This window comes from Neodiprion pinetum, chromosome 1, assembly GCF_021155775.2.
Source record: "Neodiprion pinetum isolate iyNeoPine1 chromosome 1, iyNeoPine1.2, whole genome shotgun sequence".
Taxonomy (NCBI): Eukaryota; Metazoa; Arthropoda; class Insecta; order Hymenoptera; family Diprionidae; genus Neodiprion; species Neodiprion pinetum.
In genome coordinates this window covers 14594495-14617931 of record NC_060232.1, presented here as the reverse complement: position 1 = coordinate 14617931, position 23437 = coordinate 14594495, and the positions used below count along the sequence as shown (strand labels likewise).

The window sequence follows — 23437 nt, the reverse complement described above, 5'->3', positions numbered from 1 at the left end:
GGCCAAATCGATGACAGTCGTCAAGGGTGTTCGTTTGAAGATCTAACCTCGAAGGATGTTCGTGGTCTTGGAGAGACTGTTCCAGGTTGATCTTCTTCAAATGGAGCAAGACGATCCAAGTGAACCACTTTCTGACGCGAATGAGGAGATCTTCGGATTCTATAAACAACATCATTTATCCGGTTAACCACTAAGTAAGGGCCTTCCCAATTTCTTTGTAGCTTTGGACATCGTCCTTTCTGTCTTCGAGGTTGAAAGAGCCAGACAGAATCTCCTGGATTAAATTTTAAATCTCTGGCTCGAATATCATAACGAGTTTTTAATTTATCTGAAGCCATAGAAATTCTATTCCTAGCAAAGTGATGAATTTCTTCTAAACGTTGTTGTAATAAAAAGGCATAATCTGTTTGATGCTGTCTTTGCACAGGAACAGGGCCTTTCTCTAAATCTGACGGAAGTCGAAGATTTCTTCCAGTAAGCATGAGGGCTGGCGTCTGCTTCGTCATCTCATGAATCGCAGATCTGTAAGATAAGAGGAAGAAAGGGATCCAGGAGTCCCAGTCTCTCTGATTCTGCTCTACGAAGAACGACAAATACTGTAGCAAGGTTCGATTCAGACGCTCTATCATGCCGTCAGATTGCGGATGCAAAGGAGTCGTACAAGTTTTTCTAACCCCTAAAATCTGAGTAACCTCTTTCATTAAGGTTGACTCAAAATTTCGGCCTTGATCAGTATGAAGTGCTAGAGGAACTCCGTGTCTACAAATAAACTCTTTAACGAATGCTTGTGCTACAGTGGAGGCTTCTTGATCAGCGAGAGGAACCACTTCAGGCCACTTAGTAAAATAATCAGCAATAACCAAAGCATATTTATTTCCAGAATGGGTTATCGGGAGAGGTCCGAGAATATCCATCGCTATCCTTTCAAATGGAGCTCCCACGTTGTAAATTTGAAGAGAGCTTTGTCCTTTCGCTCGGGGTCCTTTTTTTGCCGTGCAGATTCGACATCTTCGACACCAATCTTCAACGTCCATCCGGCAACGGGGCCAAAAGTAGAAGTTGCGAATTCTGCCCAGAGTTTTATTTAAAGCGAAGTGTCCGCCTGCAGGAGAATCATGATAAAGAGCAATAATCTCTGGAACTCGTGACCTGGGAACCAAAAGTTGCCACCTGATTTCTTTGAAGTCTGCAGATTCCCATTTTCGGTATAAAATTCCATCAATTGAAAGGATAGAGTCCCATTGAGCCCAATAAATTTTCAAATCTGGCTCGGCTAAAGATATATCCTGCTAGTCCGGGCGAGTTTCTGCTTCTTTCCAAGACTTCACTTGATTCAAAGTGTCGTCCTCTTGTTGCGATTTTCTCCATTCCTCCTGGTTATTTTCGAAAGAAATCTTCCGTATTATAAGAGAGGGGTCACGATTTTTCTCTAATCGTGCACACTGTTTACACTCTGGCATTTCCTCGCAGGGTCTTCAAGAGAGAGCATCGGCGTTTCCATAATGAATTCCTGCTCGATGACGAATATCAAAATCGTACTGACCAAGCCTTTCTAACCATCTAGCTACCTGACCTTCGGGAGATTTGAACGAAAGTAGCCACCTGAGAGAAGCATGATCTGTACGTATCAAAAATCTCCTGCCGTACAAATAATGGTGAAAATGTACTACGGTCTTAACAACAGCTAAAAGCTCTCTACGAGTGACACAATAATTCCTCTCGGTTTCACTCAAAACTCTGCTGAAATAGCTTATCACTTTCTCTTGACCTCCCTGAATTTGTGACAGAACCCCGCCTATTCCTGAAAGAGATGCATCCGTATCTAAAATAAAAGGAATTTCGACCTCTGGATAAGCTAAAATCGGCGAAGAAATAAGATTTTCCTTTAATTTCTTGAAAGCCTCTTCGCATTCCGGGGTCCGGTCAAAAGGAATCTTGATTCCGGTCAAGTGATGGAGAGGTTTAGCTATACTAGCGAAACCTTTTACAAATCTTCCGTAATACGTACAAAGGCCTAAAAAGCTTTGAATTTGTTCTTTATTCTTAGGTGTCGGCCAAGAAGAAACCTTCTCTATTTTGGATGGGTCGGTCTTCACACCTTGTGCTGAAACGATATGTCCAAGGAAGCCTACTTCTTTCTGGAACAGATGGCATTTTTTCGGGCTCATTTTCAAACCTGCTTGCTTCAACCTAGCGAAAACTTGTCTGAGATTTTGAACTTCTTCTTCAAAGTTCTTGCCAAAAACGATTATATCGTCTAAATAAACGAGGCATATTTTGCCAGTGAGCCCATGGAGAACAGCCTCCATCATTCGTTCAAAGGTAGCCGGGGCATTACTCAAACCAAACGGCATGACCTTGAACTGCCATAATCCTCCTAAACCCGTAACAAAAGCTGTTTTTTCTTTATCTAGAGGATCCATTTCGACCTGCCAGTATCCGCTCTGAAGATCTATGGTGCTGAACCAAGTTGCACCAGCTATCAGGTCGAGTGTCTCGTCGATTCTGGGTAGAGGGTAAGAATCTTTCTTCGTTATATCGTTCAGCTTCCTGTAATCGATACAAAATCGTTTGGATCCGTCCTTTTTGTTAACAAGGACGATTGGTGAGGCCCAGGGACTAGACGATGGTTGAATCACATCGTTCTTTAGCATGTCTTCTACAAGCTTCTTCACCTCTTCTCGGGCGTTGAGAGCAAGTCTTCGTGGAGCTTGTTTTATTGGCGAACTCTCTCCGACGTCGATCTTGTGCTTGACAGAAGTACATCGGCCCTTATCACCACTATCTTTGGCGAAAGAATCTATAAATTCTAGCAAAAGAGATTTGAACGATTCTACCTGAGCTGAATTTAACGAAATCGAAGATTTCTCAACAAGGCTCTGTAAATGTGAAGGGAAATGTTGTTGCAAATCATCCTTTGAAAGTTCTATTTCCCGAATTCTAGGAGGAGTCCAGTAAATTCCATTTCTATTTGTACAAAGAGTTATTTCGCGATTGTTTGAAGCTAGTGAATTTCTCTTAGTCGAGATAACACAGTTATGAGCTGTAAGAAAGTCTATTCCCAAAATACCTTCATCCTCTATATCTGCTATAAAAACCTTATGCGGAGAGTCGATACACCCAAAAAGGTTAATTTGGACAGTAACCTGTCTCAAAACCGGGGTCGTCTCTCCAGTGGCTGTTCGCAGAGATAAAGAGGGAACAATCTGGTCATCGGATTTAAAGAGATCCGATCGAACTACGGTTACTTCCGCGCCGGTGTCTATTACCCATATTCTCTAAGAGGGCTTACACTCCTAACAATCTGCGATGATTTTCGCCCCGACAAATCATCTGGAATTAGTTTTTTGGGTGAGTTCCTGTTGAAGAACTCGAATGAGGATTCGCTTCCCCTATTTCTATATTTTTCTTACGCCAGTTACAAGAGTTTGAATTCGAGCCTTGCATCGGTTCTCTACTAATTTTTTTAATTAGAAAAGAATGATTGGCGTCGTGGCCTATTTTTTTACAAAATATACAGGTCAAGCCAGTTTGACTCGTCATGACCGCGTTCTTAATTACACGCTTGTTTTTCTGGTTTTGAAAAGAACCTCGATTTCTTGGTTTAAAATTACTATTGTTATTTTTATTTCTATAATTTTGAGGTTTCGGCTTCTCCGAGTGTTCAAAACTTCGTCTTTCTGAGGTGTTTTCGGTCACCTCAATCCGACGAAGCTTGCTCAACCCAAAATATTGTTTCCTCATTGCCTCCACCTCGAGGGCTTTGGCCGTTGCCTCCCGCAGAGAAGTGAGACCCGATGTCCCAACGGCCATTTTAATTTCTGGATCATTGATTGCATTTAAGAAAGCTTGTGTTGCTAATAAATTACGAGACGGCTCGTGATCTGGCAAAGCTATACGAGAAAGCCGTTCAATATCTTGACTAAGAGACGCGAGGTCTTCGTCTCGTCCTTGTCTTCTAGTCTGTAATTGAGTCGTGTACAGTTTCGTCAAGTGGTCATTTCCATATCTCAATTTGAGTGCAGAGCTAATTTTCTCATAATCGGAAATTTCTTCCTCAGACAATGCCGTTAAAACATTCAAAGCCGGCGTTCGAAGACAAGAGGCAAGACTGTGGGCCCTCATGGCGGAGTCCCACTGGTTATGTTTAGCAATTGTATTAAACTAACGTTCATAATCTGCCCATGGAATCTTTTCATCAAAAATTGGTGGTTTTAAAGGATAAAAAGGTTTCTCATTAATTTGAGAAGCAACCCCAGAAAATCTTGTATTATTTAATTGGTTTAAATGGGAATAACGAGGCTGAACGTAAGGCAAAGGCTCGGAAAAGTCAACCTCATTATTAACTGTTACTCTACCAATTGGGGATTCATCTATTCCCCTAATAAAAGGCACAGACCTTGAGTCTCGTACATCCTGGAACTGTCCTGGATGTTGGACCTGTCGAACAGCGGGAACGGGAACAGGAGAGGGAACAGGAGAGGGAAGCGGAGTAACGACTCTGGAACCTCGTGGGGTGACAGCCGGTTCTCCTGAGCCATTCACCTGATGAACAGCCTGAAGAGCTGCCACAGTCGTCCGGAGTAGTTCATGTAGACTAGTCTTGGAACGCTCTTGAGGTTCTCTATCTAGCCTGCGCTGCTCCAGCTGAGAGGCAATTCCCCTTTCTCGTTTTTCTTGTTCTCTTCTTCGCTGTTCCAACTGAGAGGCAAGTTCTCTTTCTCGTTGTTCTCGTTGATCAAGGAGCAGCTGAAGAAATTGCTGTTGTTGGCGTTCAGCAGCCTCTTGCTGTTGAGACATGATCTTCAGCAGATCAATTTGAGAGATTGTCGGAGGAATTGGATGAAGGTCCACGGAAGGTGATGGAATCGTTTCAGGGACCCGTGGATTCTCCATAACGAAAGGTTCTTCTCCACCACTTTCTCTTCGACGTGAGCGCGTCAAACGACTGCTGCTCATAGTTTATTTCACGCACTGAATTGACTTAATTAAAAAGAAACTCAAGATCCCGCTTCTTACACCAATGTAACGTACTTTGACTTTACGGAAAATAAATATGGATCCGCGAGTTTAATTATCAAGTCAAAAGAAATCAAGAGCGTGAATAAAATGTTGTGAAAAATGCTTTAATGCAAGATGTGTGTTTCTCGTTTAAAGTCTGAAACAAGACTGTTTTTGCAATAATGTTGGTTGACGCAGCAACCTTATTCTTTTGAAAGACACAAGAGGTTTATAAACGTCTTTTATCTACGCTGACTACTAGATCATTAAAGAGAGGGCAAAACGGGTGATTTCACCCTTTGTAACAATATATATATATAAGCTCAACGCATCCGATGCAAACTCGTCAGTCTTACATGATACATGCAAGTCAAAAAAGTTATACAAAGTTCAGCTTATATCAACGTCAAAGTCATGGCAGTCGAAGCGTAATATACGGAACAAGAGACCGTGCAATGTCGCAGATCCCGCAGAGCCGAACGATGCTGTAACTTTAAAAATCTTGAGACGAAAATTCAACGTGCTGCAAAAACAAATCGACAACCTCGATCAAATGATCAAAGCTCTAGGGCTCACCACGGAGAAAGCCTTGGATCCCTTTTACACAGACTTTAAAACAGGCAGAAACCTGTCGATTCGAAACGCTGATAACATTTCTCAATTGGACACCCGACTAAGAGCGTTGGAATATGAACGAGAAAAAGCAAGCACTGGTGACGGAACTGCATAAGCCTGCACGCCGGAATTACCCGCGTCGACGTGTAGACGTGCGCGGCATCGACGAGACCTGGCAGGCGGATCTTGTTGATATGACGTCATACGCTGGACAAAACAAAGGCTACAAGTACATGCTCACAGTCATTGATATTTTTTCAAAGTATGCGTGGGCTGTACCGATAAAGAGCAAGTCTGGAGATGATGTTACGAAGGCAATGGAATCTGTGCTTGTTCAAGGACGGGTGCCGAAAAATTTACGCGTCGACAGAGGAACGGAATTTTACAACTCGAAATTTGAATCGCTTGTGACACGTTACGGAATCAAACTTTACTCCACGTACAGTAATTTGAAGGCTTCGATCTGTGAACGTTTCAATCGCACGCTGAAAGGTAAAATGTGGACACGGTTCAGCATGCAAGGAAGCTACAAGTGGCTCGATATCTTATCCGATTTGGTTTCGGCTCACAACAACACCAAACACCGAACCATAAGAATGAAACCGTCGGATGTCACCGTTGCAAACGAGAGGCTGTTATTACGTCAGGCGTACGGAGGGCTTCGAGCGATACCTAACATATCGGCAAAATTCAAATCTGGCGACAAAGTTCGAATCAGCAAATTCAAAAATGTCTTCGAGAAAGGTTACACTCCCAATTGGACGACTGAAATATTCACGATAAGTCGAGTGGAAAATACTCATCCTGTGACGTGCAAGCTCAAAGACTACCGAGATCAACCCATCGCTGGTGGTTTCTACGAACAAGAGCTCCTCAAGGTTAAGCATCCGGATATCTATCTGGTGGAGAAGGTGCTCAAGAAGCGTGGAAGAAAAATATACGTTAAATGGTTAGGTTTTGACAATACACACAACAGTTGGATAAACGAATCGGATATGTAACATTTTAATAAATGAATTTTTTTTCTGTAAAAACGTATGTCCCTCTTTATTTTATATCCGACACACAACAAGTATGCGTCTTTATTTTTTAGACAATCGACAGACATATGCATCGTTGTACAATTTCTTATATTTCGGAGCGTTCTTATTCACTATCCTACATAATAATATTTTATACATCATGGTACAGTTATAAATTAAAAAGCTAAGGTGTAGGCTTGTAGCCCCACGGAAGCGTGTCGGTTGTATTTTGGAACACGATCCGCTTGTCGTCATTCCAGCTCAGTGCTACTTTCTGCTGTTCTACGGTGTATACCTCGTGCTTTCGACTCAATATCAAATGCTGATTTGAGGATAGATTTTCACGGTTCAAAACACAATCCAAATAATCGTTGAAAGTTATTTTTCTCAACGCTGATCCTTTGACACCTTTGGCACGTTTATTGTCTTTCTCATCTCCCAAGACTCGGAATGCGTACAACTTAGCTCTTAATCCTACAAATTCCAGCATTATTTTTCCATTATTCTCATCTTTCATCAAGCCGAGAACTTTTTTGTTTGCTCGAGGTATTCCGTAAACGTTGTCAAGCGGATAATCAGACGTATCGAATTTGTGCAAGTCCTCCTTCATGTGTTCGTATATGTCGGGGACGGTAAAATTGTAAATCAAACTGTCGGTATCCGTGTATATTAATTTTGCTCGGTTGCCGAATTTCTGCTTAATGTAATTGTAATGAAAATCGTAGATATATGTTTTAGCCAGATCCATGATGGAGAAACCTGCATACAATGGTTTATTCAACTTGACTTTCGTCTTACTCATTTCAACGATAATTATATCTTTGCCGAAAACGGTGCAGCTGTGAAAATTGGGTTTGGCTATGGTAGCTCTAGCACCGTATCTTCCATCCCATTTCGTGATCCGTCTGACATCTCTATACTTCCTAACATTTTCCATTGTTTTGCCAAAAACTGCGTTGTTCATCAGTTTGTAAAAATTTTTCTCGAATTCGTTCTGAGATTTTTTGCGCAAATCGGTATTCAAATCTATGTATTTTTTGAGCCACGGGGTTTGTCTGAATTTGAGAACTCTGTGTATTTTGAGTAATTTTAAGCCTAATTGTAAGCATTGTTTCAAAACCCTATAGTGAACAACGTAGTTTTTCTTGGAAAGTAGCGTGGGCGTCAATTTCGGTTGCTTACTATTCGAGATCGGAGGTATGTAGTGCTCCGGACACAGTGGTAAATCCTTATGAATTTCATGCAGTTCCTCAGGATATTCCAAATCCACCTCCAGTATGTAACCAAACTCCGCATCGTCCGAGATGGTAAGAACGTCGCATTATCCGAAGTCTGATAACCATTCGAAGGAACTGTATGGCAGAGCAAAGCTCATAGCAGCACCGTACAAATTATTAACGTCAAAGTACATGAGATAAGATTCTTCGACCTCAGGATCGAATTCCTCTCCCATATATCTATTGTTGGCCTTGGCGTATCTATTCGAACACTGTGACACACCACCTCGAATACCCTTTTCGATAAACATAACCATGTCTATGTTGGTGAGAAACTCGAGTTCGATGCCTGTACATTTTAACATTGCATCAAACGACAGACCGGGCGCTGTGTAGTAATGTAACTGGTCCAGTTTGTACGTCGTCCAACAGCTCTGTCAAAAGTTTTGAAAAATGTCGGCTAGTAAAAACACGTCCGTCTGTAAATACAAGTCCGAATACTCTCCCAAAGTTTGAACGTTAAAAGTTTGCCAAACTTTACATGCATGTGCATAGTCGTCGTCTGATATATCCCGATCATTTAATTTTGAGTAAAATTGTTGTTTGGATGGTAGCCGTGTGTCCTCGAGCTTCTCCCAACTGTCTATGTATTCGTACGGGAACACTCCTTTTCTGGTCAATAACTGAAATTTATCTGAGCTACGATAAAATTTTCGTGTGATTGATTTCTGATCATCACCGAGATACGTTGCTAATTTCTCAAGACTACTGGGCATGAAACGGTACGAATCTACGAATCTAAACTTTATATCTGTCCCCTCGACATATTTTGTAAAAGAAATGTACTTTTCTTTGTTTACGGGTAGAAGCTCAATTCTGCCCTCGAACGATGTAGCCAGTGCTTTGATCAGAAAATGTGAATCGTAACCCGACAGATTGTGGAATATCACTGGGATAATGTGCGAATTTTGGTAATTTAGATTGCAACCTCGGTGAGCAGCACCACGGTACTTTCCCGTGAAATGGCAGTGATCACGATGTTTCACGTCTGTGAGTGTAAACGGTTTTTCACAAATGTGACACACTGTTGTTGAGTGAAATTCGTTGATTTGATTGAAATTGAGCGGTTCCATCGGTACAACAGTCTTGTAGTATCCCTCTAACGAATGTGCCAATTCCGCTAACTCGTTCACAAACCATTGAACGCAAGTCTCTCCGCGATTAATTTTGAATTTTGAGAGCGAGTCGTCAAATGCACAATGTAGATAGTAAGCTATACTATACGGAAGATGCTTCTGATAAATTGTTCTTGTACCCATCTTTTTGAGCGTAGGTTCCAGTAAACATTCGAGATCCGCGTAAATGCAGAATGGAACGGTTTCTTTGTGCTTGAAATTTTTGAATTTCAGTATTTTTTCCTCATCTGTAGGTAGAATAACTTTGGTTTTGTTTAAATTCATGCAATCTACATTGTGCTTGAACAAACACCTTTCAGATTGGAAGTGTGATAGACACCTATCGCACAACCAAGTACGACCATTACGTTTAGAAATTTGAGAACTTGTCAACCGCGATAAATTTCGAATCCATGCAAAATGATGTGTTACATTCTTTTCAATATTTTCCATACTATCATCGTCATCGTCGTTTTCAGACTCTATTACTAAAAGATGGATTGTAGGTTTATCAGACTTGTTTCGGCTTAAATAAATGGGTACAATTTCACTGCGCTTTTGTTTTTCCGCACCATCTATACCATAAACGTTGATTAAGAGTTTGTTAAGTTTCTCAAATTTTGGAATCTGGTCTAAAGACATTGGAAAATGCAAACCGTCGTATTGTAGCACTGAGCTGAAATGTGGATACGAAGTAATTTCATTGGGATTTTTGTTGTTGGCTGGAAAGAGGGCTGCGGTGACCGACCAGAGGAAGCAATACGCGTCTCTGTTGCGGATGTTGACGACAGCCTTCTTATCTTGAATATCTTTGGGTAGTGGTGTGTATGTGAACACACCGCCTCGCAGTGGCACGTACTTGTTGATATTTACAGTCAAATTGATTATTTCGGTCAGCGACCAACCAGAGTCTCTCTCTTGAAAATCTTCCACCTTGGCCAACACTTTTTGCTTTACGTTCTCTTCGAACCACCCGTGTATGTCAGCTGGCTGGAGGATGATCTGGTTTCTGGTGTTAAAATATTTCATTTCCTCAACAAGTTCAGCGTTTTTCGTTATATCGAATTTACAACACAAGACACAGTTTGCTTTTAAACTTCCCACTTCTCGTAGCATTTTCTTCAGTCTTGCAGCGACGAGGTGTTTCGCATCTTCCAAAAACCTGTTCAAATCTTTATGCCGCAGATTGATAATGGCTCCCGTTCGAATTCGACTTTCGAAAGCTGTCTCCAAATCTTCCCACCGTACTCGATCGCTTCTTCGTCGGCTTCGTAATCCGTCACCCACTTTTTGAAATTGTTGAAATTTGACTGTCAACGATTTCAGAATTCCAATTGTTGTCAAAATTCTTGTCTTCTCCCCGATCGTTGAGGCGTTGTTGCGTAAGATTTTATTCAAAAGCCTGATATTTTGGGTTCCGAGTCGAATCCATTTTGCAATCTCTGCCGGTGACGATTTTTCAGATAAAATCTTGAACGCCGTTTCCATAATTTGTATTAATTTCAAACACTTTTCGGAATCCATGTTTCTTCTTCTTTCGATCACACACTTGACAAAGATAGAGTTGCGAAGCTTGCTCTAGAATGATCGCTCTACGCTGACATGGTCCCTTTTATGGGTAAACACCGACGTGACTCACACACACACACACACAGGCGGCTTCTTCACAGGGCTCACGAACCCAACGTCGCGTTGCTAAATCCGTTGTCCGCAGGCCGCTCGCCGTCAAGTCGAAACTTGTCGAACGCATTGTTTTGTCTAAAATTCGTTCAAGGTCAGAGCGGATCTTTCAGAATTCAACGTCGCACCGAAATCCTTTGACCGCATGCCGCTCGCCGTCGAGTCGAAACTTGTCGAACGCATTGTTTTGTGTAACCACCTTATCAACCACGTGACATTCCAAAATTAATAGTTCCGAGAATTGTTTGTCCCAAATTCAACGTCGCACCGAAATCCTTTGACCGCGTGCCGCTCACCGTCAAGTCGAAACTTGTCGAACGCATTGTTTTGTCTAAAATTCGTTCAAGGCCGCGAGAATCTTCTCGAACCTTCTGGAAGCTCTCAAAACCTGACACACGCCAGGATTCCCGGTCGTACGTTCGAGGATCCACGGGGACCGCTCGAACGCCTGAGGATTCACGGAGTGCGCTCGGTAATGCAGTTATCGATCCCGCTCGATAAGCATAATTTTCTTTACCGACAAAGAACACAACTCATCCCACAAGGGGTAATACCACGGCAATTTCAGGCATTTTTTACCGACGATCATGGTCATTTGGAGGATTTTTTACCGACAATCATGGTCATTTGGGAGATTTTCTTACCGACGAACGGTCGGCAGAGCACATTTTATCTTGCGAAAGTGGGAGTAGCTTTCAAGGGTTTGCGTCTGGGCTGCGCGGAGCGGAAAAGGGTTTGAGTCTGGGGAAAATGTATAAGCGGACTGGTCGGCTTGGTCGGTAAAGAAGGTGTTTCTACGCAGAACTGTCCTTGCTATACTACTCTCAGATGTGCTTTCGTTATCTTTAGCGACATTTCGTACGTAGGGAAGTGCAATAATCAAACCATGTGACGGGGTGCGAAATACCACGTCACAATATATATATATTAGAGTGTTTCAAAAAAACTAACTATTTTTTTTTTCGAAGAACATTGAAAAATCTTTCGAGTGTCCCTCAAAAATGACCTCGGTAAAATATGAGCTTTCAATATTGATATTTAGAGGTGGCGATTCTCAATTTTCTATTTCCTATTCAAATAACATGGGAAATTTTTTTTGTCAAATTTAGAATTTCATTGCTCGAAAACGAATCAGTGTGAATATATAAACAAAACACATTCTTGTAAGAAATTTCACGCTCTACAAAAAAGATCTGAATCAATATTTGCGTCAGGTAAGTCGTTTCGGCGTTATCAGGCCTCAAACATCAAACCGTTCGAAATCATGATGCTATCAATTTATAAATGCTACAAAACTGACTCATATCGTTGATTAATGAAATTTGTTAATTAATATTTCATTGGAAGATACATAATTTCAATTTTAAAGTCAATAATATTGTGTATTTAAATGATATAAGTCAGTTTTGTAGCATTTATAAATTAATAACATCATTATTTCAAACGGTTCGATGTTTGAGGCCTGATAACTCCGAAACGACTCACATTACGCAAATCTTTATTTGGATCTCTTTTGTAGAGCGTAAAATTTCCTACAAGAATATGTTTTGTTTATATCTTCACACTGATTTGTTTTCGAGCAATAAACTTCTAAATTTAACAAAAAATTTTCCCATGTTATTTAAATGGGAAATAGAAAATTGAGAATCGCCACCTCTAAATATCAATATTAAGAGCTCGTATTTTATCGAGGTCATTTTTGAGAGACACTCGGAAGATTTTTCAGTGTTTTTCGAAGAAAAAAATAGTCGGTTTTTTTGAAACACTCTAATATATATATATATATTGTAACGCAAAATTCTGTGACCCTCGGATGAGGACTTACCGTTGACACTTTGGCCCGATTCTCCACTTATTCAGAATATTAAACTATAACAAAATCAATTATGTTGGGCGCCAGACGCGTCAGCGTCGATTTCCAAACAATAATACGAATCAATAAAAATAACACGAAACCGTACGAAAAATGAATAGAGAACCCGTTCTATGGCTGGCTAGGCTCAGGTACTCACACGAACTGGTAGAGTGGTGGTATTCAAGGCAGCTAACAATAATTACAGAATTAAGAAAATAATAAAATAAAGAATAAACTCAAGTCAGAAGGAAAATGAACAGGTCGGTCAATCGATCATATATTGTCGAGAAGGTTACATGGTTGAGACAGGCAAATGAAATGGTATCGACAGCGGTAGTTTATAAAATAAGCAATCGTTGTTCACAATAATTTCGGTAGAATAGAATTAAACGGTAGCTTCAAAACAAGAGACGGTAGTTAGCAGAGAAAAATTAACGTAGGTCAGGAGAAGCGATATAATGCAAAAATTTACTCAAAACTACACGTCACTCAGCGACCTGATCTTACCCAAGGTGCACATGACGCCCCGAAAATTATTATTCTGTCAATTAAAAACGGGACAACTTTACTGCAATCGATAGAAAACAAGGTAAGGATAGCTCGGTAGATAATACGACGAATTTACCATAGATTATAACCAGTACGAGAGATTGACATTCATTAACAATTTACAAAATCGGCAGCGTAAACGATCGACTAGATAACTTTCGGTAGAATTATTCATAAACGACAGAATCAATAATTTATAATGATTACGGACCTGAGGAATTAAACAATGAATTCCTAAACATAACTTTTGAGAGAATACGAAATACAAAATTATGAGAGAGTGAGAAATTCGGAGAGTTCACAAAATAAAGAAATACACTAAATACACCGCAGTATAAAAGAATCAAGATCAAGACGCAGAACTTAACGTAACAAGATACGGAGAAAAGAATAACAGGCGAAAATAATATAAAATTGCCAATAGCAATAGAAAAAAGGTGCGGTAATATTTAGAGTCTGATTCTACGCTCGGTTGTACTCCAAGGAACTCGATATACGATACAATAGGCACAAAAATAAATAAAAATATAATAAGCAATAACAGAAATAAAATATAAGGCACACTACTATTACAAAAAAGTATGAAATGAAACGTAAAGCCAATAGGGCTCAAGATACGATAGAAAATACAGAAGCAGGCTAATAGAAATTCACAAATAACCAGAAAAATTATAAATACAAAAGAATTGATTATTCGGCAGTTACGAGGTCGCTCAGACACGAAGATAATTAATCACTGAAATCATGCAGTCACACGGCGGCTTACTACAACTCTAATCCGTGGACCATGATTCACACGAAGTCGATAAATACCATGAGAAAGAATAGAAATTATGAGCAACTTCGTAACGATACAATACAGAGGCAGAAGCCTTACCATGACAGATGATCTCAGGCATACAACACTGAGTCTAATTTAAAATAAAACTTATGATATTAAATAAGGGAAAACAGGAAGGACGGAAAGGACTTGAATTTATAGGAAGAATCTAACGGTAGAGCAAAACGATAGTAAGATAGAAACGGTAGCGGTAGAGGAAGAAGGATCGAAAGCTTATATCGGGAGGATTCAGAAATTCGTAGCTGTCACTCAGCAGGTCAAGCGTAGAATAGCAGGAGGTCGGAGTTCGGCTCGCCGATCTCGCGGTTGTCGTGAGGTGATTCTTCTTCCCTTTGATTGGTCGGTTGACCCCCACCGCAAATAGACCATCCCCCTGTGGCGAATATTGGTTACGGCGTGGTCATGCGTTTTCGAAGATTACCGCTAGATGTGGCGTAATGTACTGCTCGTGATTTCGTCAGTGACACCAACTCGTACGATTTAATAGCTGCTTCAGTTTACTGTCCAGGTTGCCTATCATCGGGGACTTCTTTGACAGAGGCATACACAGGGTGCCTCTCGGTCAGAATTACCGAGTGGAGAGTGACGCCTCACTGTTCACTTCCACCGGTTTTTGTACAGGCAGTAGCCGGCTGCCTATACCCGAGGTCGTGCAGTCAGACAGTTGGCTAAACCGTGGACCACGACCCACACAATTAGTCCTTGCCGACAGGAAGGCTGCGTCGATCCTCGGAACGATGGCTTTATTAATCTGGACGTAGTGGTTTGGGGTCGGTCCGGCACCAGGCCGGTAATTCAGAAGATGGTAAGCTACGGTCTGCCCTTCACGCCATCCTTACGGCATCCGATAGAGCGGGCGGCTGGTTCCTCCTTGAGGAGCGGTGCCCTCGGCCGTCGGGAGGATTTTTGTCTCCCTGTTCACCGGCAGTCGAGGCGATATGGAAGGTTCGGGTGGATGCTACCCCGGTAGCAAGGGAAGTGCACCAAGGTAGCCAGTATAGTCTGATTAGACCGTCGGTAGGCGAAGTCGTCGAGAGCTGGAAACGGTGATATCGGTCCCTCGGTGGTCGGGATCGTTGTCGTCCAAGTACCTTATTAGCGTGCACCGAAGCGCGAAATACGGAATTTAAAAGAAAGAATCAGTTAAAAGTAGTTATTGCCTATTTTGTATCGAGTTCGGTTGAAGTACCCTGCTGAGGACGCATAAACTAGAAATAATAACGGTTGTGTGCCCTTGTGACGGGCGACTCTGAAACGCCACGTTACAATATATATTAGGGTGGTCCAAAAAAATCGACTATTTTTTTTTACTCTATACTCCGAAAACTTGGTTGGTAGAGACCTCAAAAACGTTCTCTCCAAGTATGAGCTCTTAATTTTAATAGGAAGGTCCTCCGCCTCGCAGTTTTCTAATTTTTTCTCATGGTGAGGAAGAAAAATACACATCTCGGTATCTACTATTTCTGAAAAAAAATTGGTCTCATATTTTCGTAGGAAATTGAATTCTTTAAAAAAATGGTCTCTTACAATTTTTTTGTATACCTCACTGTTCAGAAGTTATTGAAGGTTTAAGTTTGATCATTTTAAGGTAAATGTCTTTTTTTATGAATTAGACGGCCTGTCCGTCTTATTTGGCTTCCCATCGGAAGCAAGAATACAAAATGTAAACATTCTACATCTACATACATTCTTACATATTAGGTCTACAACTTTGCTCCCGCCGTTTTTTTTTCAATTTTAAAAATTATATAAAAAAAAAATGGTATCTTATTTATGTTTCAAAGTATTGTCCGTCACTTTCCACTACTTTGGCCCATCTTTCAGGCAACAAACGAATCCCGCGTCGGAAAAATTCTTCATCCTTTGATAAGATCTAAGAATCGATCCATTCTTTCACTTTTTCAAAAGAATCGAAGCACTGGCCCGCCAGGCCGTGTGCCATCGACCTAAATAAATGGTAATCAGATGGAGCAACATCTGGAGAGTATGGCGGGTGAGGTAGAATTTCCCATTTCAGTGTTTCGAGGTACGTCTTGACTACTTTCGCCACGTGAGGTCGAGCATTGTCGTGTTGCAAAATTACTTTTTCGTGTCTATCAGCGTATTGCGGCCGTTTTGCTTTTAATGCCCGACTCAAACGCATTAATTGCGTTCGATAAAGTTTGGCACGAGTCTTCATTAAGTAAAGCCTCCAGTTCATCATCTTCAAAAGTTTTTTCTCTGCCACCGCTATGCCGATCTTCAACAACAAAATCACCGCTTTTAAAGCGCTGGAACCACTCGCGACACGTTCTTTCACTAATAGTATCATCACCATAAGTACTTGAAATAACCCGATGAGCCTCAGCCGCCGATTTTTTCATGTTGAAATGAAAAAGTAAAATCTCCCGCAAATGACGTGAATTCGGTTTATAAGTTGACATATTTAATTAAGTGTAACTATATGACGCAAACACAAATTAACTAATATCGATGTAAGGTTATATTTATAGATGTCAAAACTGATGGAAAACAACTGTGATTTATTTATTTGAACTATTACTGGCTACTAGCGCCATTTTTTGGAAAACGGCGGGAGCAAAGTTGTAGACCTAATATATTTATAGTGCTTGAAGAAGAAAAATTCATATTGATGAATAAGAATTCTCGACCTCGTATGTAATATATTATAGATTCTTGGTGATCGGTCAATTAAGAAAACGTAATTTTAGTTGACGTTTCGACCCGGATATGGGCCCTCCTCAGAACGATTTATTTTAAAAAACTGTCAAAAATAACAAAAAAACAAAAAAGAATTTTATAGTATAAATCATGGTACTAGAAGTAATCGGACCTAATTATCGTAGATGTAATACTGTTAGAGCTATTAAATATTGTTGATAGTAAGACCTTATGATTAATTGGGATAAGGATGTTTTTTGGTGTTATTTACCTTTTGAATTAAGTGAGTGTAACAAGATGTAGTCGAATTCACAATTACAATTGGTGGAAACAGTGTTCTTTTGAGTGACGGTAGACAATGTCAATCTTCAAGTTATTTTATATGTGGGAGTTAAAAGTTAAAAGTTAAAAAAGCCTTAATAGTATGTTTTGACTCCGCAATTTTTAAATTTAATAACGAGACTTATGCACAACAATTTGGTTTGCCTATGGGATCTCCACTTTCCCCAATCTTGTCAGACCTCGTCATGGAAGACCTGGAAACTTCTTGCATAAACGATCTAGGTTTTAATTTACCGTTCTACTTTCGATACGTGGATGATATTCTTACCGCTGTTCCAAATGAAAAAATACATCACATTCTTAATATTTGAAATGGGTACCATCCTAGAATACAATTCACTATCGAAACAGAAGAAAATAATGCCATCAGTTTCCTAGACGTATTGTTGATACACAGCAATAATAATATTAAGACAGATTGGTTTCACAAAAAAACATGGTCACAAAGATACTTGAATTTTAACTCTCATCATCCTTTGTCCTTCAAAATAGGCACCATCTGTAACCTTGTTGACAGAGCTATCAAACTAGCTAGTACAGAGTTCCACGAAAAAAACCTGGCGCTCATATACAATGTACTAAGATCGAATGATTACCCTCATCGCCTATTACAACAACAAATTAATAAGAGACGCTCCTACATCAACAACATACTTGACCATAATATTGACTCCGCTTCCGTTGAAGATAACAATAGACCTGCTACTACATATATCCCCATTCCATATGTAGCTGGCCTATTTGAGTCACTTAATCGTTTATTCGCTAAATATAATGTAAAGTTTGTTGGAAAAAATTCAAAAGACCTACAACTAGTTTTTGATACAGGCAAAGACAAGATCCCCATAGGCAAACGATCTAATGTCGTGTATAAAATACCTTGCAATGACTGCAATCAAGTCTACATAGGTCAAACGGGTCGACATCTCAATACTAGAATTAAGGAACACCAACGCAACATACATGAGATTGAAGAACGGCACACAGCTCTAACGAAACATAGTATCGATAAACAGCACACATTTAATTACGACAACACAAACATCCTTTGTGAAGAAAACAATTACTATAGAAGACTGTTATTAGAAATGTGCAACATTGTAGGTCATACCAATTCCGTTAATCTCAGACAAGACGTTGAACATTTAAGCAATATTTACAAACCTCTAATCTCTGCCCACACAACAAATATTGTTTAACCTTAACTATTTTTATTTTTTATTTTTTTAAAAAAAATTATCTCGTCTCCATTTACTGTCCTTTCTACATAACTTTTCTTACAAAATATTTATTGTTTTCTTTTGTATAATTGTTTATAATAGGTTCACCTTCACTCTGGATTATATTGTTTTCTCCCATCAGTCGTTACTCACCTGTTGATCCAATTGGTTCAACCAACAATCTTTCGTTAGACATGTAGAACTTAATTATAAAGAGCCTACCTCCACTCAATTGACACCTGTGAATTAATTTCACTGCTAAAATGACCTTCTTTAATTACCTTTTAATACTATGACATACTGACTGTGAAGAAACATAGTTCTTTAATCTTTTTAATTAATGACTACCAACTTTTAACTCCCACATATAAAATAACTTGAAGATTGACATTGTCTACCGTCACTCAAAAGAACACTGTTTCCACCAATTGTAATTGTGAATTCGACTACATCTTGTTACACTTACTTAATTCAAAAGGTAAATAACACCAAAAAACATCCTTATCCCAATTAATCATAAGGTCTTACTATCAACAATATTTAATAGCTCTAACAGTATTACATCTACGATAATTAGGTCCGATTACTTCTAGTACCATGATTTATACTATAAAATTCTTTTTTGTTTTTTTGTTATTTTTGACAGTTTTTTAAAATAAATCGTTCTGAGGAGGGCCCATATCCGGGTCGAAACGTCAACTAAAATTACGTCTTCTTAATTGACCGATCACCAAGAATCTATAATATATAAAAATTCATATTCACACATACCCGGGCACCTGAGAACAAATTCGAACTCACTGGTGATGAGAGAAATTAACGACAACAGAGTCAGGGCGGCTAGGTGGTCTAGTGGAGTAAGGCTCCAGCTAAGCATCTCTAGACACCAGGTTCGATTCCTGGCTCCGTCGTTGACCTTTCGAAATCAGCAATTGTTCGAATTTATATCTTTCAACAGTTATATTCTCATAATTAATGATATGCATATCAATTATTAGACGGCCTGTCCGACTTATTTGACTTCCCATGGGAAGCAAGAATACAAAATGTAAACATTCTCTATCTACATACATTCTTTCATATATAGTGTTTGAAGAGAAGAAAAATTCATATTCGTAGTAAAGAACTGTATGGGGCCAGATTCTCAGTCGGTGGGGTTATGGCCGCGCCCTAAATGTGCCGCCACCCTTTGTAGTTCAGGCGGACTGGCGGCACTAACCAACATCCTGACGACCTCTCCACACATATTACATGGAAGATCACGCTACCACCCCAATCCCAACGCCCATCCTCGGCCCCCTTATCCTCCGAGCCTGCGTCTTTAAGGTGCAGGAGGTTGAACCAGACTTTAACCATCTTGACCTAACTGGCCCCTTTTCCGACGATGAGCGATACTCGGAGAAGTGGTATGTGTACTACAAATAAATTAAAATAAAATTATAATTGATACTGTATGATTAAATTTCTTTTTATATCAGTAGGAGTATTGGTGTGTAGCACTTCAGTACCGATCTGCTTTGTGGTATTAATAATAATCCAACTCACATTTCGTTTGCTCTTTTGACAGATTTTGCAGTTCTTTTTTTTGACTGTCATGTTATTCTCTATGCGACCATGAATTTGTCCCAGCTCCAATCGCCGATGATAAAGGTTGGTTGACCAATGATTGGGGGAAGGATGAGGTATCGAGCGAGGAAATAATTATTGGCTTTTCGGAAGCAACGTCGGAGTTCTCACTAAAAAAGCTTCGGAAGCTCGTGGGGGATGTACGGCCGGCTGAAGTGAGGCCAAACTGCCAGTATTACATGTATTATGTACATGTATTCATAGAAATTATTTTTAGGGAATGGGGGAATGAGATGACAGCCACAATGATAGATATTAAAGATAGTCATGATGATGGTGAACTGGATAGTGTGAATTCTATACATGATTTTGAACAATAAACTATAAATTATATAGAAACTCGCAATTATTCATTATATATTTCTCCTCAAGTACAATTTATAATATTTACGTCTTTCCTTAGAATAAATTTATACTGCAAGAACCGATAAAAGTTATGAAGATATATGCATACTTGTGAAACATTCTATTTTTTTATATACTGTAACGCGGCATTTTTGATGCCCGTTACAAGGGGCTCCTTGAACCCTGGGCGGAACCAAAAATTTAGGAATTTCCGAAATTGAGTCGCGAAGTTTTTGGAAAAGAGCGCCAGGACTAGAGTCACGCATCCGAAACTACGAGAGGGGACACCTTAGCGAATAACGTGAGATGTTTCAGGTTTTTTTTGTGTTTTTTTTTATTTTTCGAGCTACAACGGCATCAGGCAAGAAGTCGACACCGAATTCGAGGAAATTGCGAAATGGCGGACTAGCAACAATTGCGAAGGAAGGATGTCGAGGCTGCGGAGGGGGAGCCGACGCAGATCCCCGCATCGCGGGAATCCAAGGTGGACGCGATTCCCGCTGGCGGCCGGCGCGCCGCAGCCTCTTCCCCTTCACACCGCCAACAATTGACCAGCGAACTTGCGACGGACCGACTAGCGACGAGGGAGCACCACGCTCACCGCCAAGGCGTCATTGAGCTGCGCGGAGGACGAGATTGCGAGCTAGCTTTAAGTTCTGCGCAGCGATGCTATCGAAGGTGCGCGTCGAGTTGCGCGATCGACGAAATCGATGACGGATCGATTATTGCGTATTCTTGGGGGTATGACGTCACGTGTGGGATGGCGTATCGAGATCCGTGTTGCGGCAGGTAGTAGGTTTTTGAAACCACTCTAGTTGTGGCGGTCGTGATTAGTAGTCACGTTTTGGGGGAGTTTCGCGAAGCAATGGAGTCGCCCAAAAATCGCGAGGGGAATGGAAAGGGGGTGGCAAGGATGTAGAAGGTAAGCGCTGCTTCTATCCCCGCGATTGAATTTCGAGCATAATTGCGAAAAGGCTTGCCGAGTAACGGATAGCCGTTTTGGATTTGCGTTGTAGAAAAGTACTCGAAATTCTTTTGCCGATTCTCTTGCTTGATGACCGTAGCCTGAGTACGCGAGTTAGAGTAAAGTAAATTCTGAGTTTCTGAAAAAGTTGAGTAGAGTCACGGGTTTTAGTGGAATCTTTCTCGTTAGTGAAATCAAGTATAGCCGAATTTCGCTGTACCGGGTCGAGCCGCGTTATCGTATTTTTTTTTAGTGTCACCTCTCGAGTAGGTCGGGAAGTGCCGAATTGGAGTGCTCGGATTAGCGGGTAACGTTTTGGGGGATTTTGAACAGAATTAAGTTCGGATGCGTTGCGATTGCGTATAGTTTAGGTTACTTTTAGTTGCGCCTGCATTGAGTTCCGTACCCGTTATTTAAGATAATGTAGTTTGAGTTGCGTTACTTTGAGCTTGTGTTTAGTTGAAGTTAAATGTAGTGGTGTTTGCGCTAAGTTAAGTTTACGTTTAGTTAAGATAGTGTTTAGTCGAGGTTAGGTGATGTATAGTCGAAATTGCCGTTGCGTTGAGCAGCAGTCGAGACGAGAAGTTTGAGCATTGCGTTTTAGTTGCGTTTAAAATATAGTAGCGTTTACGGATTCGTTTAGATTTAGGACAGCTCGCGGTAGCGTCGAAGCTCCGAGTCGGGTGAGATCTCGAGTGAGATTGAGGACACCGTCTGTTCGGTAGCCCGACGGCGCACCGTTGAATAATTAGTTTTAGTTTCGTTTCGAGCAATAATCGCCATGGAGAACAAATGGCGAATTTGCGAATTGAGAATTGCGTATGAGGATTTTGCGATCGTCGAGTGACGTTTTAGTTAGGGAGCCGCGAGCTCATTAGAGTAAGAAATAGAGTAGGTTACGTGTAATTCTATGTTTAGTTTTAGACTCGCGATGAGCGATTTTTGAATTATATTTTTTTTTGTTTTGTATCACCGCTATTGTGAAATATAAGATTTTATTTTACTTTTGTTAAATAGCGTGTGTATTTCGAGTGTCTCTCTCTCTCTCCAAAAATTACCCCTCCCCTCTCCGCGGTACTGAGCTATCGAGCATATGCCCGAGGAATAGCGTATTAATGATTGCGAGGCGTATTAATGACGCCAGGCGCCCAACAAAAACTTTGCGATATTGTTTTAGATCCAGGGTACATCGTGGACGCCAAATTATTGTGCACGCGGTAAGTTCTCGGTCATTTTCTCCGAGTGACCGAGGAGCGGGAAAAATCCACGTCACAATACATATAATAAATTTTATTTTTCTAGATATACATGCGTATAATTGTGTCAAATTCTGTTACTATTTTTGTGCGTATTGTCTACATTTTTGGGTAGACAGTTGCATCTTAGACAGTATCGTGTCATCGAGGATCTCCGTCAGCCATGCTTTCTACTCCTCACCCTTGTCGTACACATAAGACGCATTTCTCACAATCTTCGGTACATCCGCCACAGATTTTTTACAAGTATTTTATAGTGTTTCGTGTTGATCAAGCGTTAGTAGCCCTGTATTCAGTCGGTAAGCTAGCCAAATTATAGGACCATCTTGTCGGACCTTCGCGATTCTCGGCGATAAAAAAACGTTGTCTTCTCCATCGATCGTTGCCAGAACACGTACCTCAAATTTCTTTTCGAACAGTCTCAGCCCAACGACATCAAATAACCCACCAATTACGCGTTCCGACATCTTCTTGATAGACAGATTCTCCAGGTGATGACGTGGTTGATTTTCCCCAGATCCATTGCGTTCTCGATGAGAGATTCTTTTTTGACTAGTGAGAACAGTTTACTACGCAAAAACGATAGCACAGAGTAACTATTTGAAATAAGCTTACGTTTATGTAGTATTTGTCCCCACTAAAGTTTTCCACTGAACACGACTCCTCATGCATTTCGTGGGAAATTTCTTTCATAAATACCCCTATTCAAACCTGATTTATTAACAACGACATCAGATATTTGTGGGACATTTTTTTATAAATCGTTTTACATTCCAAACTGATTTATTAATCTTCAAATCTTCAGAAATATCTTCAGGCATTTTGCGGGCAAATATTTCATGACTCCCCTATTCCAGACTGATTTTTTTATATTGGCACCTATCGCGTTCATTATCTGCACTGTCTTATGTCGACATATTTTGGTGAAAAAGCCTCAAATCGTCATTTTCTTACACAATATTTCCCCATCGCTACTCAATAAAATCGTAGCCATCTTGCGGTGAAAGATTTAAACATCCCCCCCGCCCCCTCTTGGGTAAATTCAGCCGGTAATGCGGGCAGCGCCAT

General features: G+C 40.5%; 1 protein-coding gene across 3 annotated transcripts in view; it reads left to right on the top strand.

Annotated features, from left to right (window-relative positions):
• Tg (transglutaminase) overlaps positions 1-23437 on the top strand; it is a 519386-nt gene that overhangs the window by 380724 nt on the left and 115225 nt on the right. The window lies entirely within an intron of this gene.